The sequence below is a fragment of the Anomaloglossus baeobatrachus genome, unplaced genomic scaffold (assembly GCF_048569485.1).
Source record: "Anomaloglossus baeobatrachus isolate aAnoBae1 unplaced genomic scaffold, aAnoBae1.hap1 Scaffold_384, whole genome shotgun sequence".
Lineage (NCBI taxonomy): Eukaryota > Metazoa > Chordata > Amphibia > Anura > Aromobatidae > Anomaloglossus > Anomaloglossus baeobatrachus.
In genome coordinates this window covers 27,221-40,628 of record NW_027443182.1, presented here as the reverse complement: position 1 = coordinate 40,628, position 13,408 = coordinate 27,221, and the positions used below count along the sequence as shown (strand labels likewise).

Below are 13,408 nucleotides of genomic sequence, written 5' to 3'. Positions count from 1 at the left end.
TTTGAAAAGTGACTAGAAGGGAGGGTGTCTATGGGATGGAATCCGACAGCAGGATCTTATTGTCGGCAACTTGAGCTCTACTGAGCACCGGCAATTGTCTCTTTGTTTTTGCTGATTTCTTTTTGTCATATTATGTTCAAAGGTTCCCCTGAGGAACCTGCGCCTGGCCTTGCTGGGAGTTCCCGTGGAAAGGCCAGACATCTGCGTCTCTGTGGCGCAATCGGTTAGCGCGTTCGGCTGTTAACCGAAAGGTTGGTGGTTCAAGCCCACCCAGGGACGTGGGCCACTTTTGCTTGAGTAGCATGCTACGGGGGAAGAAGATTCCACGTTGGCTTTCATCTGCTCTTCCAATAAAAAGCCCTGTTGCTTGCTCGCTACCTACCTTTTGAACTCCCTAGATACTACAGAAGAGACCTTTCTAAAAGAGCTCTTTGTCGATAGAGGGAAGGAGCTTAGCCGTGTTTTCCCAGGAACCATGGTCTCTTTTGCTGGCATCGCATGTTATGGGTGGAAAAGATTCCATGTTGGGTTTCAGCTGAGCTGCTCTCCCAACAAGTAAATCTCTGTTGCTCTCTGCCTTTGTTTTGACCTCCTCGGGTACAACGGAGGAAACCTTTCTAAAAGACCTGTTGTAGATGGACAGAAGGAGCATACCGGTGGCTGTGTTGACCAGGAGGATGAACCATCCGATAGAATTCACAAAAAATTCCTTCGAGCCGGAATTGAACCAGCGACCTAAGGATTGCTGATTTACTGCTACAGTCCTCCGCTCTACCAGCTGAGCTATCGAAGGCATGTTTTGCTCATGCTTGAAAGCCTCCTAGTTTTAGCTGTTGGAGCCTTGAGCATGAGGTAAAAAGAAACTCTCGACTACCATGTGAAAAAAACAAAATCAGCTTTGGAGAATGCGGGCATCGATCCCGCTACCTCTCGCATGCTAAGCGAGCGCTCTACCACTTGAGCTAATCCCCCCTGGCATGGTAGACTTGCCTTTACTTTCTTCCCACACCCTGTGGTGGCTTTCACATAAAGTCAGGTGTGACGTTGCATTGTTACATGGCAACTGATTTCTGAAAAGTAGATCGCTTTTTTTTTTTTTTTTTTTTTTTTTAAGTGCGGATACCATTTTGCCATAGTAGAAGATCATCGGAGGAGTTTATAGGGTGACGGGGGGCTTATGAATACATGCACACCTCTTCCAAGCAAACCCTTTGCACATATGTGCAGAACTGAGTGGTAAGGCATGAAAAAAGCCTTAATAATTTGGAGAAGAAAGTTGCGATGCAGCAAATACGCATGCAGAGCCATTGGTCTTTTTGGCTGTGGGGCTGAAAAACACCCGGGCTATAGGAAATGCTGTGACGTGGGGAATTCTTCTTTTTCCATCAGCATGCGATGAGCAGGGATTTGGGCCTTTGGTTTATATTTTTGATCAGAAACACGTTTGTGTTGACAGAAGAGATTTGGCGACTTCTATGAAAATGATCTCATAGCAGAGGATGGTTTCGATCCATCGACCTCTGGGTTATGGGCCCAGCACGCTTCCGCTGCGCCACTCTGCTGCTGGATGCTGCTACCTTGAGGAGAATTGTACTTATCGACTGACTTTTGAAAAGTGACTAGAAGGGAGGGTGTCTATGGGATGGAATCCGACAGCAGGATCTTATTGTCGGCAACTTGAGCTCTACTGAGCACCGGCAATTGTCTCTTTGTTTTTGCTGATTTCTTTTTGTCATATTATGTTCAAAGGTTCCCCTGAGGAACCTGCGCCTGGCCTTGCTGGGAGTTCCCGTGGAAAGGCCAGACATCTGCGTCTCTGTGGCGCAATCGGTTAGCGCGTTCGGCTGTTAACCGAAAGGTTGGTGGTTCAAGCCCACCCAGGGACGTGGGCCACTTTTGCTTGAGTAGCATGCTACGGGGGAAGAAGATTCCACGTTGGCTTTCATCTGCTCTTCCAATAAAAAGCCCTGTTGCTTGCTCGCTACCTACCTTTTGAACTCCCTAGATACTACAGAAGAGACCTTTCTAAAAGAGCTCTTTGTCGATAGAGGGAAGGAGCTTAGCCGTGTTTTCCCAGGAACCATGGTCTCTTTTGCTGGCATCGCATGTTATGGGTGGAAAAGATTCCATGTTGGGTTTCAGCTGAGCTGCTCTCCCAACAAGTAAATCTCTGTTGCTCTCTGCCTTTGTTTTGACCTCCTCGGGTACAACGGAGGAAACCTTTCTAAAAGACCTGTTGTAGATGGACAGAAGGAGCATACCGGTGGCTGTGTTGACCAGGAGGATGAACCATCCGATAGAATTCACAAAAAATTCCTTCGAGCCGGAATTGAACCAGCGACCTAAGGATTGCTGATTTACTGCTACAGTCCTCCGCTCTACCAGCTGAGCTATCGAAGGCATGTTTTGCTCATGCTTGAAAGCCTCCTAGTTTTAGCTGTTGGAGCCTTGAGCATGAGGTAAAAAGAAACTCTCGACTACCATGTGAAAAAAACAAAATCAGCTTTGGAGAATGCGGGCATCGATCCCGCTACCTCTCGCATGCTAAGCGAGCGCTCTACCACTTGAGCTAATCCCCCCTGGCATGGTAGACTTGCCTTTACTTTCTTCCCACACCCTGTGGTGGCTTTCACATAAAGTCAGGTGTGACGTTGCATTGTTACATGGCAACTGATTTCTGAAAAGTAGATCGCTTTTTTTTTTTTTTTTTTTTTTTTAAGTGCGGATACCATTTTGCCATAGTAGAAGATCATCGGAGGAGTTTATAGGGTGACGGGGGGCTTATGAATACATGCACACCTCTTCCAAGCAAACCCTTTGCACATATGTGCAGAACTGAGTGGTAAGGCATGAAAAAAGCCTTAATAATTTGGAGAAGAAAGTTGCGATGCAGCAAATACGCATGCAGAGCCATTGGTCTTTTTGGCTGTGGGGCTGAAAAACACCCGGGCTATAGGAAATGCTGTGACGTGGGGAATTCTTCTTTTTCCATCAGCATGCGATGAGCAGGGATTTGGGCCTTTGGTTTATATTTTTGATCAGAAACGCGTTTGTGTTGACAGAAGAGATTTGGCGACTTCTATGAAAATGATCTCATAGCAGAGGATGGTTTCGATCCATCGACCTCTGGGTTATGGGCCCAGCACGCTTCCGCTGCGCCACTCTGCTGCTGGATGCTGCTACCTTGAGGAGAATTGTACTTATCGACTGACTTTTGAAAAGTGACTAGAAGGGAGGGTGTCTATGGGATGGAATCCGACAGCAGGATCTTATTGTCGGCAACTTGAGCTCTACTGAGCACCGGCAATTGTCTCTTTGTTTTTGCTGATTTCTTTTTGTCATATTATGTTCAAAGGTTCCCCTGAGGAACCTGCGCCTGGCCTTGCTGGGAGTTCCCGTGGAAAGGCCAGACATCTGCGTCTCTGTGGCGCAATCGGTTAGCGCGTTCGGCTGTTAACTGAAAGGTTGGTGGTTCAAGCCCACCCAGGGACGTGGGCCACTTTTGCTTGAGTAGCATGCTACGGGGGAAGAAGATTCCACGTTGGCTTTCATCTGCTCTTCCAATAAAAAGCCCTGTTGCTTGCTCGCTACCTACCTTTTGAACTCCCTAGATACTACAGAAGAGACCTTTCTAAAAGAGCTGTTTGTCGATAGAGGGAAGGAGCTTAGCCGTGTTTTCCCAGGAACCATGGTCTCTTTTGCTGGCATCGCATGTTATGGGTGGAAAAGATTCCATGTTGGGTTTCAGCTGAGCTGCTCTCCCAACAAGTAAATCTCTGTTGCTCTCTGCCTTTGTTTTGACCTCCTCGGGTACAACGGAGGAAACCTTTCTAAAAGACCTGTTGTAGATGGACAGAAGGAGCATACCGGTGGCTGTGTTGACCAGGAGGATGAACCATCCGATAGAATTCACAAAAAATTCCTTCGAGCCGGAATTGAACCAGCGACCTAAGGATTGCTGATTTACTGCTACAGTCCTCCGCTCTACCAGCTGAGCTATCGAAGGCATGTTTTGCTCATGCTTGAAAGCCTCCTAGTTTTAGCTGTTGGAGCCTTGAGCATGAGGTAAAAAGAAACTCTCGACTACCATGTGAAAAAAACAAAATCAGCTTTGGAGAATGCGGGCATCGATCCCGCTACCTCTCGCATGCTAAGCGAGCGCTCTACCACTTGAGCTAATCCCCCCTGGCATGGTAGACTTGCCTTTACTTTCTTCCCACACCCTGTGGTGGCTTTCACATAAAGTCAGGTGTGACGTTGCATTGTTACATGGCAACTGATTTCTGAAAAGTAGATCGCTTTTTTTTTTTTTTTTTTTTTTAAGTGCGGATACCATTTTGCCATAGTAGAAGATCATCGGAGGAGTTTATAGGGTGACGGGGGGCTTATGAATACATGCACACCTCTTCCAAGCAAACCCTTTGCACATATGTGCAGAACTGAGTGGTAAGGCATGAAAAAAGCCTTAATAATTTGGAGAAGAAAGTTGCGATGCAGCAAATACGCATGCAGAGCCATTGGTCTTTTTGGCTGTGGGGCTGAAAAACACCCGGGCTATAGGAAATGCTGTGACGTGGGGAATTCTTCTTTTTCCATCAGCATGCGATGAGCAGGGATTTGGGCCTTTGGTTTATATTTTTGATCAGAAACGCGTTTGTGTTGACAGAAGAGATTTGGCGACTTCTATGAAAATGATCTCATAGCAGAGGATGGTTTCGATCCATCGACCTCTGGGTTATGGGCCCAGCACGCTTCCGCTGCGCCACTCTGCTGCTGGATGCTGCTACCTTGAGGAGAATTGTACTTATCGACTGACTTTTGAAAAGTGACTAGAAGGGAGGGTGTCTATGGGATGGAATCCGACAGCAGGATCTTATTGTCGGCAACTTGAGCTCTACTGAGCACCGGCAATTGTCTCTTTGTTTTTGCTGATTTCTTTTTGTCATATTATGTTCAAAGGTTCCCCTGAGGAACCTGCGCCTGGCCTGGCTGGGAGTTCCCGTGGAAAGGCCAGACATCTGCGTCTCTGTGGCGCAATCGGTTAGCGCGTTCAGCTGTTAACCGAAAGGTTGGTGGTTCAAGCCCACCCAGGGACGTGGGCCACTTTTGCTTGAGTAGCATGCTACGGGGGAAGAAGATTCCACGTTGGCTTTCATCTGCTCTTCCAATAAAAAGCCCTGTTGCTTGCTCGCTACCTACCTTTTGAACTCCCTAGATACTACAGAAGAGACCTTTCTAAAAGAGCTCTTTGTCGATAGAGGGAAGGAGCTTAGCCGTGTTTTCCCAGGAACCATGGTCTCTTTTGCTGGCATCGCATGTTATGGGTGGAAAAGATTCCATGTTGGGTTTCAGCTGAGCTGCTCTCCCAACAAGTAAATCTCTGTTGCTCTCTGCCTTTGTTTTGACCTCCTCGGGTACAACGGAGGAAACCTTTCTAAAAGACCTGTTGTAGATGGACAGAAGGAGCATACCGGTGGCTGTGTTGACCAGGAGGATGAACCATCCGATAGAATTCACAAAAAATTCCTTCGAGCCGGAATTGAACCAGCGACCTAAGGATTGCTGATTTACTGCTACAGTCCTCCGCTCTACCAGCTGAGCTATCGAAGGCATGTTTTGCTCATGCTTGAAAGCCTCCTAGTTTTAGCTGTTGGAGCCTTGAGCATGAGGTAAAAAGAAACTCTCGACTACCATGTGAAAAAAACAAAATCAGCTTTGGAGAATGCGGGCATCGATCCCGCTACCTCTCGCATGCTAAGCGAGCGCTCTACCACTTGAGCTAATCCCCCCTGGCATGGTAGACTTGCCTTTACTTTCTTCCCACACCCTGTGGTGGCTTTCACATAAAGTCAGGTGTGACGTTGCATTGTTACATGGCAACTGATTTCTGAAAAGTAGATCGCTTTTTTTTTTTTTTTTTTTTTTAAGTGCGGATACCATTTTGCCATAGTAGAAGATCATCGGAGGAGTTTATAGGGTGACGGGGGGCTTATGAATACATGCACACCTCTTCCAAGCAAACCCTTTGCACATATGTGCAGAACTGAGTGGTAAGGCATGAAAAAAGCCTTAATAATTTGGAGAAGAAAGTTGCGATGCAGCAAATACGCATGCAGAGCCATTGGTCTTTTTGGCTGTGGGGCTGAAAAACACCCGGGCTATAGGAAATGCTGTGACGTGGGGAATTCTTCTTTTTCCATCAGCATGCGATGAGCAGGGATTTGGGCCTTTGGTTTATATTTTTGATCAGAAACGCGTTTGTGTTGACAGAAGAGATTTGGCGACTTCTATGAAAATGATCTCATAGCAGAGGATGGTTTCGATCCATCGACCTCTGGGTTATGGGCCCAGCACGCTTCCGCTGCGCCACTCTGCTGCTGGATGCTGCTACCTTGAGGAGAATTGTACTTATCGACTGACTTTTGAAAAGTGACTAGAAGGGAGGGTGTCTATGGGATGGAATCCGACAGCAGGATCTTATTGTCGGCAACTTGAGCTCTACTGAGCACCGGCAATTGTCTCTTTGTTTTTGCTGATTTCTTTTTGTCATATTATGTTCAAAGGTTCCCCTGAGGAACCTGCGCCTGGCCTTGCTGGGAGTTCCCGTGGAAAGGCCAGACATCTGCGTCTCTGTGGCGCAATCGGTTAGCGCGTTCGGCTGTTAACTGAAAGGTTGGTGGTTCAAGCCCACCCAGGGACGTGGGCCACTTTTGCTTGAGTAGCATGCTACGGGGGAAGAAGATTCCACGTTGGCTTTCATCTGCTCTTCCAATAAAAAGCCCTGTTGCTTGCTCGCTACCTACCTTTTGAACTCCCTAGATACTACAGAAGAGACCTTTCTAAAAGAGCTCTTTGTCGATAGAGGGAAGGAGCTTAGCCGTGTTTTCCCAGGAACCATGGTCTCTTTTGCTGGCATCGCATGTTATGGGTGGAAAAGATTCCATGTTGGGTTTCAGCTGAGCTGCTCTCCCAACAAGTAAATCTCTGTTGCTCTCTGCCTTTGTTTTGACCTCCTCGGGTACAACGGAGGAAACCTTTCTAAAAGACCTGTTGTAGATGGACAGAAGGAGCATACCGGTGGCTGTGTTGACCAGGAGGATGAACCATCCGATAGAATTCACAAAAAATTCCTTCGAGCCGGAATTGAACCAGCGACCTAAGGATTGCTGATTTACTGCTACAGTCCTCCGCTCTACCAGCTGAGCTATCGAAGGCATGTTTTGCTCATGCTTGAAAGCCTCCTAGTTTTAGCTGTTGGAGCCTTGAGCATGAGGTAAAAAGAAACTCTCGACTACCATGTGAAAAAAACAAAATCAGCTTTGGAGAATGCGGGCATCGATCCCGCTACCTCTCGCATGCTAAGCGAGCGCTCTACCACTTGAGCTAATCCCCCCTGGCATGGTAGACTTGCCTTTACTTTCTTCCCACACCCTGTGGTGGCTTTCACATAAAGTCAGGTGTGACGTTGCATTGTTACATGGCAACTGATTTCTGAAAAGTAGATCGCTTTTTTTTTTTTTTTTTTTTTTAAGTGCGGATACCATTTTGCCATAGTAGAAGATCATCGGAGGAGTTTATAGGGTGACGGGGGGCTTATGAATACATGCACACCTCTTCCAAGCAAACCCTTTGCACATATGTGCAGAACTGATTGGTAAGGCATGAAAAAAGCCTTAATAATTTGGAGAAGAAAGTTGCGATGCAGCAAATACGCATGCAGAGCCATTGGTCTTTTTGGCTGTGGGGCTGAAAAACACCCGGGCTATAGGAAATGCTGTGACGTGGGGAATTCTTCTTTTTCCATCAGCATGCGATGAGCAGGGATTTGGGCCTTTGGTTTATATTTTTGATCAGAAACGCGTTTGTGTTGACAGAAGAGATTTGGCGACTTCTATGAAAATGATCTCATAGCAGAGGATGGTTTCGATCCATCGACCTCTGGGTTATGGGCCCAGCACGCTTCCGCTGCGCCACTCTGCTGCTGGATGCTGCTACCTTGAGGAGAATTGTACTTATCGACTGACTTTTGAAAAGTGACTAGAAGGGAGGGTGTCTATGGGATGGAATCCGACAGCAGGATCTTATTGTCGGCAACTTGAGCTCTACTGAGCACCGGCAATTGTCTCTTTGTTTTTGCTGATTTCTTTTTGTCATATTATGTTCAAAGGTTCCCCTGAGGAACCTGCGCCTGGCCTTGCTGGGAGTTCCCGTGGAAAGGCCAGACATCTGCGTCTCTGTGGCGCAATCGGTTAGCGCGTTCGGCTGTTAACCGAAAGGTTGGTGGTTCAAGCCCACCCAGGGACGTGGGCCACTTTTGCTTGAGTAGCATGCTACGGGGGAAGAAGATTCCACGTTGGCTTTCATCTGCTCTTCCAATAAAAAGCCCTGTTGCTTGCTCGCTACCTACCTTTTGAACTCCCTAGATACTACAGAAGAGACCTTTCTAAAAGAGCTCTTTGTCGATAGAGGGAAGGAGCTTAGCCGTGTTTTCCCAGGAACCATGGTCTCTTTTGCTGGCATCGCATGTTATGGGTGGAAAAGATTCCATGTTGGGTTTCAGCTGAGCTGCTCTCCCAACAAGTAAATCTCTGTTGCTCTCTGCCTTTGTTTTGACCTCCTCGGGTACAACGGAGGAAACCTTTCTAAAAGACCTGTTGTAGATGGACAGAAGGAGCATACCGGTGGCTGTGTTGACCAGGAAAATGAACCATCCGATAGAATTCACAAAAAATTCCTTCGAGCCGGAATTGAACCAGCGACCTAAGGATTGCTGATTTACTGCTACAGTCCTCCGCTCTACCAGCTGAGCTATCGAAGGCATGTTTTGCTCATGCTTGAAAGCCTCCTAGTTTTAGCTGTTGGAGCCTTGAGCATGAGGTAAAAAGAAACTCTCGACTACCATGTGAAAAAAACAAAATCAGCTTTGGAGAATGCGGGCATCGATCCCGCTACCTCTCGCATGCTAAGCGAGCGCTCTACCACTTGAGCTAATCCCCCCTGGCATGGTAGACTTGCCTTTACTTTCTTCCCACACCCTGTGGTGGCTTTCACATAAAGTCAGGTGTGACGTTGCATTGTTACATGGCAACTGATTTCTGAAAAGTAGATCGCTTTTTTTTTTTTTTTTTTTTTTAAGTGCGGATACCATTTTGCCATAGTAGAAGATCATCGGAGGAGTTTATAGGGTGACGGGGGGCTTATGAATACATGCACACCTCTTCCAAGCAAACCCTTTGCACATATGTGCAGAACTGAGTGGTAAGGCATGAAAAAAGCCTTAATAATTTGGAGAAGAAAGTTGCGATGCAGCAAATACGCATGCAGAGCCATTGGTCTTTTTGGCTGTGGGGCTGAAAAACACCCGGGCTATAGGAAATGCTGTGACGTGGGGAATTCTTCTTTTTCCATCAGCATGCGATGAGCAGGGATTTGGGCCTTTGGTTTATATTTTTGATCAGAAACGCGTTTGTGTTGACAGAAGAGATTTGGCGACTTCTATGAAAATGATCTCATAGCAGAGGATGGTTTCGATCCATCGACCTCTGGGTTATGGGCCCAGCACGCTTCCGCTGCGCCACTCTGCTGCTGGATGCTGCTACCTTGAGGAGAATTGTACTTATCGACTGACTTTTGAAAAGTGACTAGAAGGGAGGGTGTCTATGGGATGGAATCCGACAGCAGGATCTTATTGTCGGCAACTTGAGCTCTACTGAGCACCGGCAATTGTCTCTTTGTTTTTGCTGATTTCTTTTTGTCATATTATGTTCAAAGGTTCCCCTGAGGAACCTGCGCCTGGCCTTGCTGGGAGTTCCCGTGGAAAGGCCAGACATCTGCGTCTCTGTGGCGCAATCGGTTAGCGCGTTCGGCTGTTAACTGAAAGGTTGGTGGTTCAAGCCCACCCAGGGACGTGGGCCACTTTTGCTTGAGTAGCATGCTACGGGGGAAGAAGATTCCACGTTGGCTTTCATCTGCTCTTCCAATAAAAAGCCCTGTTGCTTGCTCGCTACCTACCTTTTGAACTCCCTAGATACTACAGAAGAGACCTTTCTAAAAGAGCTCTTTGTCGATAGAGGGAAGGAGCTTAGCCGTGTTTTCCCAGGAACCATGGTCTCTTTTGCTGGCATCGCATGTTATGGGTGGAAAAGATTCCATGTTGGGTTTCAGCTGAGCTGCTCTCCCAACAAGTAAATCTCTGTTGCTCTCTGCCTTTGTTTTGACCTCCTCGGGTACAACGGAGGAAACCTTTCTAAAAGACCTGTTGTAGATGGACAGAAGGAGCATACCGGTGGCTGTGTTGACCAGGAGGATGAACCATCCGATAGAATTCACAAAAAATTCCTTCGCGCCGGAATTGAACCAGCGACCTAAGGATTGCTGATTTACTGCTACAGTCCTCCGCTCTACCAGCTGAGCTATCGAAGGCATGTTTTGCTCATGCTTGAAAGCCTCCTAGTTTTAGCTGTTGGAGCCTTGAGCATGAGGTAAAAAGAAACTCTCGACTACCATGTGAAAAAAACAAAATCAGCTTTGGAGAATGCGGGCATCGATCCCGCTACCTCTCGCATGCTAAGCGAGCGCTCTACCACTTGAGCTAATCCCCCCTGGCATGGTAGACTTGCCTTTACTTTCTTCCCACACCCTGTGGTGGCTTTCACATAAAGTCAGGTGTGACGTTGCATTGTTACATGGCAACTGATTTCTGAAAAGTAGATCGCTTTTTTTTTTTTTTTTTTTTTTAAGTGCGGATACCATTTTGCCATAGTAGAAGATCATCGGAGGAGTTTATAGGGTGACGGGGGGCTTATGAATACATGCACACCTCTTCCAAGCAAACCCTTTGCACATATGTGCAGAACTGAGTGGTAAGGCATGAAAAAAGCCTTAATAATTTGGAGAAGAAAGTTGCGATGCAGCAAATACGCATGCAGAGCCATTGGTCTTTTTGGCTGTGGGGCTGAAAAACACCCGGGCTATAGGAAATGCTGTGACGTGGGGAATTCTTCTTTTTCCATCAGCATGCGATGAGCAGGGATTTGGGCCTTTGGTTTATATTTTTGATCAGAAACGCGTTTGTGTTGACAGAAGAGATTTGGCGACTTCTATGAAAATGATCTCATAGCAGAGGATGGTTTCGATCCATCGACCTCTGGGTTATGGGCCCAGCACGCTTCCGCTGCGCCACTCTGCTGCTGGATGCTGCTACCTTGAGGAGAATTGTACTTATCGACTGACTTTTGAAAAGTGACTAGAAGGGAGGGTGTCTATGGGATGGAATCCGACAGCAGGATCTTATTGTCGGCAACTTGAGCTCTACTGAGCACCGGCAATTGTCTCTTTGTTTTTGCTGATTTCTTTTTGTCATATTATGTTCAAAGGTTCCCCTGAGGAACCTGCGCCTGGCCTTGCTGGGAGTTCCCGTGGAAAGGCCAGACATCTGGGTCTCTGTGGCGCAATCGGTTAGCGCGTTCGGCTGTTAACTGAAAGGTTGGTGGTTCAAGCCCACCCAGGGACGTGGGCCACTTTTGCTTGAGTAGCATGCTACGGGGGAAGAAGATTCCACGTTGGCTTTCATCTGCTCTTCCAATAAAAAGCCCTGTTGCTTGCTCGCTACCTACCTTTTGAACTCCCTAGATACTACAGAAGAGACCTTTCTAAAAGAGCTCTTTGTCGATAGAGGGAAGGAGCTTAGCCGTGTTTTCCCAGGAACCATGGTCTCTTTTGCTGGCATCGCATGTTATGGGTGGAAAAGATTCCATGTTGGGTTTCAGCTGAGCTGCTCTCCCAACAAGTAAATCTCTGTTGCTCTCTGCCTTTGTTTTGACCTCCTCGGGTACAACGGAGGAAACCTTTCTAAAAGACCTGTTGTAGATGGACAGAAGGAGCATACCGGTGGCTGTGTTGACCAGGAGGATGAACCATCCGATAGAATTCACAAAAAATTCCTTCGAGCCGGAATTGAACCAGCGACCTAAGGATTGCTGATTTACTGCTACAGTCCTCCGCTCTACCAGCTGAGCTATCGAAGGCATGTTTTGCTCATGCTTGAAAGCCTCCTAGTTTTAGCTGTTGGAGCCTTGAGCATGAGGTAAAAAGAAACTCTCGACTACCATGTGAAAAAAACAAAATCAGCTTTGGAGAATGCGGGCATCGATCCCGCTACCTCTCGCATGCTAAGCGAGCGCTCTACCACTTGAGCTAACCCCCCCTGGCATGGTAGACTTGCCTTTACTTTCTTCCCACACCCTGTGGTGGCTTTCACATAAAGTCAGGTGTGACGTTGCATTGTTACATGGCAACTGATTTCTGAAAAGTAGATCGCTTTTTTTTTTTTTTTTTTTTTTAAGTGCGGATACCATTTTGCCATAGTAGAAGATCATCGGAGGAGTTTATAGGGTGACGGGGGGCTTATGAATACATGCACACCTCTTCCAAGCAAACCCTTTGCACATATGTGCAGAACTGAGTGGTAAGGCATGAAAAAAGCCTTAATAATTTGGAGAAGAAAGTTGCGATGCAGCAAATACGCATGCAGAGCCATTGGTCTTTTTGGCTGTGGGGCTGAAAAACACCCGGGCTATAGGAAATGCTGTGACGTGGGGAATTCTTCTTTTTCCATCAGCATGCGATGAGCAGGGATTTGGGCCTTTGGTTTATATTTTTGATCAGAAACGCGTTTGTGTTGACAGAAGAGATTTGGCGACTTCTATGAAAATGATCTCATAGCAGAGGATGGTTTCGATCCATCGACCTCTGGGTTATGGGCCCAGCACGCTTCCGCTGCGCCACTCTGCTGCTGGATGCTGCTACCTTGAGGAGAATTTTACTTATCGACTGACTTTTGAAAAGTGACTAGAAGGGAGGGTGTCTATGGGATGGAATCCGACAGCAGGATCTTATTGTCGGCAACTTGAGCTCTACTGAGCACCGGCAATTGTCTCTTTGTTTTTGCTGATTTCTTTTTGTCATATTATGTTCAAAGGTTCCCCTGAGGAACCTGCGCCTGGCCTGGCTGGGAGTTCCCGTGGAAAGGCCAGACATCTGCGTCTCTGTGGCGCAATCGGTTAGCGCGTTCAGCTGTTAACCGAAAGGTTGGTGGTTCAAGCCCACCCAGGGACGTGGGCCACTTTTGCTTGAGTAGCATGCTACGGGGGAAGAAGATTCCACGTTGGCTTTCATCTGCTCTTCCAATAAAAAGCCCTGTTGCTTGCTCGCTACCTACCTTTTGAACTCCCTAGATACTACAGAAGAGACCTTTCTAAAAGAGCTCTTTGTCGATAGAGGGAAGGAGCTTAGCCGTGTTTTCCCAGGAACCATGGTCTCTTTTGCTGGCATCGCATGTTATGGGTGGAAAAGATTCCATGTTGGGTTTCAGCTGAGCTGCTCTCCCAACAAGTAAATCTCTGTTGCT

General features: G+C 47.1%; 18 non-coding genes across 18 annotated transcripts; 3 read left to right on the top strand and 15 right to left on the bottom strand.

The window, feature by feature from the left end:
• Positions 1 to 205: 205 nt before the first annotated feature.
• Positions 206 to 279, top strand: TRNAN-GUU (transfer RNA asparagine (anticodon GUU)). Its single transcript has one exon. It is a non-coding gene; the product is annotated as a tRNA-Asn (tRNA).
• A 428-nt stretch (positions 280 to 707) lies between these two features.
• TRNAY-GUA (transfer RNA tyrosine (anticodon GUA)) lies at positions 708 to 793 on the bottom strand. The gene is given in 2 exon segments: positions 708 to 743; positions 757 to 793. It is a non-coding gene; the product is annotated as a tRNA-Tyr (tRNA).
• Positions 794 to 899: 106 nt separating this feature from the next.
• On the bottom strand, positions 900 to 972 carry TRNAA-AGC (transfer RNA alanine (anticodon AGC)). The gene has a single exon. It is a non-coding gene; the product is annotated as a tRNA-Ala (tRNA).
• An 840-nt stretch (positions 973 to 1,812) lies between these two features.
• On the top strand, positions 1,813 to 1,886 carry TRNAN-GUU (transfer RNA asparagine (anticodon GUU)). Its single transcript has one exon. It is a non-coding gene; the product is annotated as a tRNA-Asn (tRNA).
• A 428-nt stretch (positions 1,887 to 2,314) lies between these two features.
• TRNAY-GUA (transfer RNA tyrosine (anticodon GUA)) lies at positions 2,315 to 2,400 on the bottom strand. The gene is given in 2 exon segments: positions 2,315 to 2,350; positions 2,364 to 2,400. It is a non-coding gene; the product is annotated as a tRNA-Tyr (tRNA).
• Positions 2,401 to 2,506: 106 nt separating this feature from the next.
• TRNAA-AGC (transfer RNA alanine (anticodon AGC)) lies at positions 2,507 to 2,579 on the bottom strand. The gene has a single exon. It is a non-coding gene; the product is annotated as a tRNA-Ala (tRNA).
• Positions 2,580 to 3,920: 1,341 nt separating this feature from the next.
• Positions 3,921 to 4,006, bottom strand: TRNAY-GUA (transfer RNA tyrosine (anticodon GUA)). Its single transcript is given in 2 exon segments — positions 3,921 to 3,956; positions 3,970 to 4,006. It is a non-coding gene; the product is annotated as a tRNA-Tyr (tRNA).
• A 106-nt stretch (positions 4,007 to 4,112) lies between these two features.
• Positions 4,113 to 4,185, bottom strand: TRNAA-AGC (transfer RNA alanine (anticodon AGC)). The gene has a single exon. It is a non-coding gene; the product is annotated as a tRNA-Ala (tRNA).
• A 1,339-nt stretch (positions 4,186 to 5,524) lies between these two features.
• Positions 5,525 to 5,610, bottom strand: TRNAY-GUA (transfer RNA tyrosine (anticodon GUA)). Its single transcript is given in 2 exon segments — positions 5,525 to 5,560; positions 5,574 to 5,610. It is a non-coding gene; the product is annotated as a tRNA-Tyr (tRNA).
• A 106-nt stretch (positions 5,611 to 5,716) lies between these two features.
• TRNAA-AGC (transfer RNA alanine (anticodon AGC)) lies at positions 5,717 to 5,789 on the bottom strand. The gene has a single exon. It is a non-coding gene; the product is annotated as a tRNA-Ala (tRNA).
• A 1,339-nt stretch (positions 5,790 to 7,128) lies between these two features.
• Positions 7,129 to 7,214, bottom strand: TRNAY-GUA (transfer RNA tyrosine (anticodon GUA)). The gene is given in 2 exon segments: positions 7,129 to 7,164; positions 7,178 to 7,214. It is a non-coding gene; the product is annotated as a tRNA-Tyr (tRNA).
• A 106-nt stretch (positions 7,215 to 7,320) lies between these two features.
• TRNAA-AGC (transfer RNA alanine (anticodon AGC)) lies at positions 7,321 to 7,393 on the bottom strand. The gene has a single exon. It is a non-coding gene; the product is annotated as a tRNA-Ala (tRNA).
• An 837-nt stretch (positions 7,394 to 8,230) lies between these two features.
• TRNAN-GUU (transfer RNA asparagine (anticodon GUU)) lies at positions 8,231 to 8,304 on the top strand. The gene has a single exon. It is a non-coding gene; the product is annotated as a tRNA-Asn (tRNA).
• A 428-nt stretch (positions 8,305 to 8,732) lies between these two features.
• TRNAY-GUA (transfer RNA tyrosine (anticodon GUA)) lies at positions 8,733 to 8,818 on the bottom strand. The gene is given in 2 exon segments: positions 8,733 to 8,768; positions 8,782 to 8,818. It is a non-coding gene; the product is annotated as a tRNA-Tyr (tRNA).
• Positions 8,819 to 8,924: 106 nt separating this feature from the next.
• On the bottom strand, positions 8,925 to 8,997 carry TRNAA-AGC (transfer RNA alanine (anticodon AGC)). Its single transcript has one exon. It is a non-coding gene; the product is annotated as a tRNA-Ala (tRNA).
• Positions 8,998 to 10,528: 1,531 nt separating this feature from the next.
• TRNAA-AGC (transfer RNA alanine (anticodon AGC)) lies at positions 10,529 to 10,601 on the bottom strand. The gene has a single exon. It is a non-coding gene; the product is annotated as a tRNA-Ala (tRNA).
• A 1,339-nt stretch (positions 10,602 to 11,940) lies between these two features.
• TRNAY-GUA (transfer RNA tyrosine (anticodon GUA)) lies at positions 11,941 to 12,026 on the bottom strand. Its single transcript is given in 2 exon segments — positions 11,941 to 11,976; positions 11,990 to 12,026. It is a non-coding gene; the product is annotated as a tRNA-Tyr (tRNA).
• Positions 12,027 to 12,132: 106 nt separating this feature from the next.
• Positions 12,133 to 12,205, bottom strand: TRNAA-AGC (transfer RNA alanine (anticodon AGC)). The gene has a single exon. It is a non-coding gene; the product is annotated as a tRNA-Ala (tRNA).
• Between the last annotated feature and the right edge of the window lie 1,203 nt (positions 12,206 to 13,408).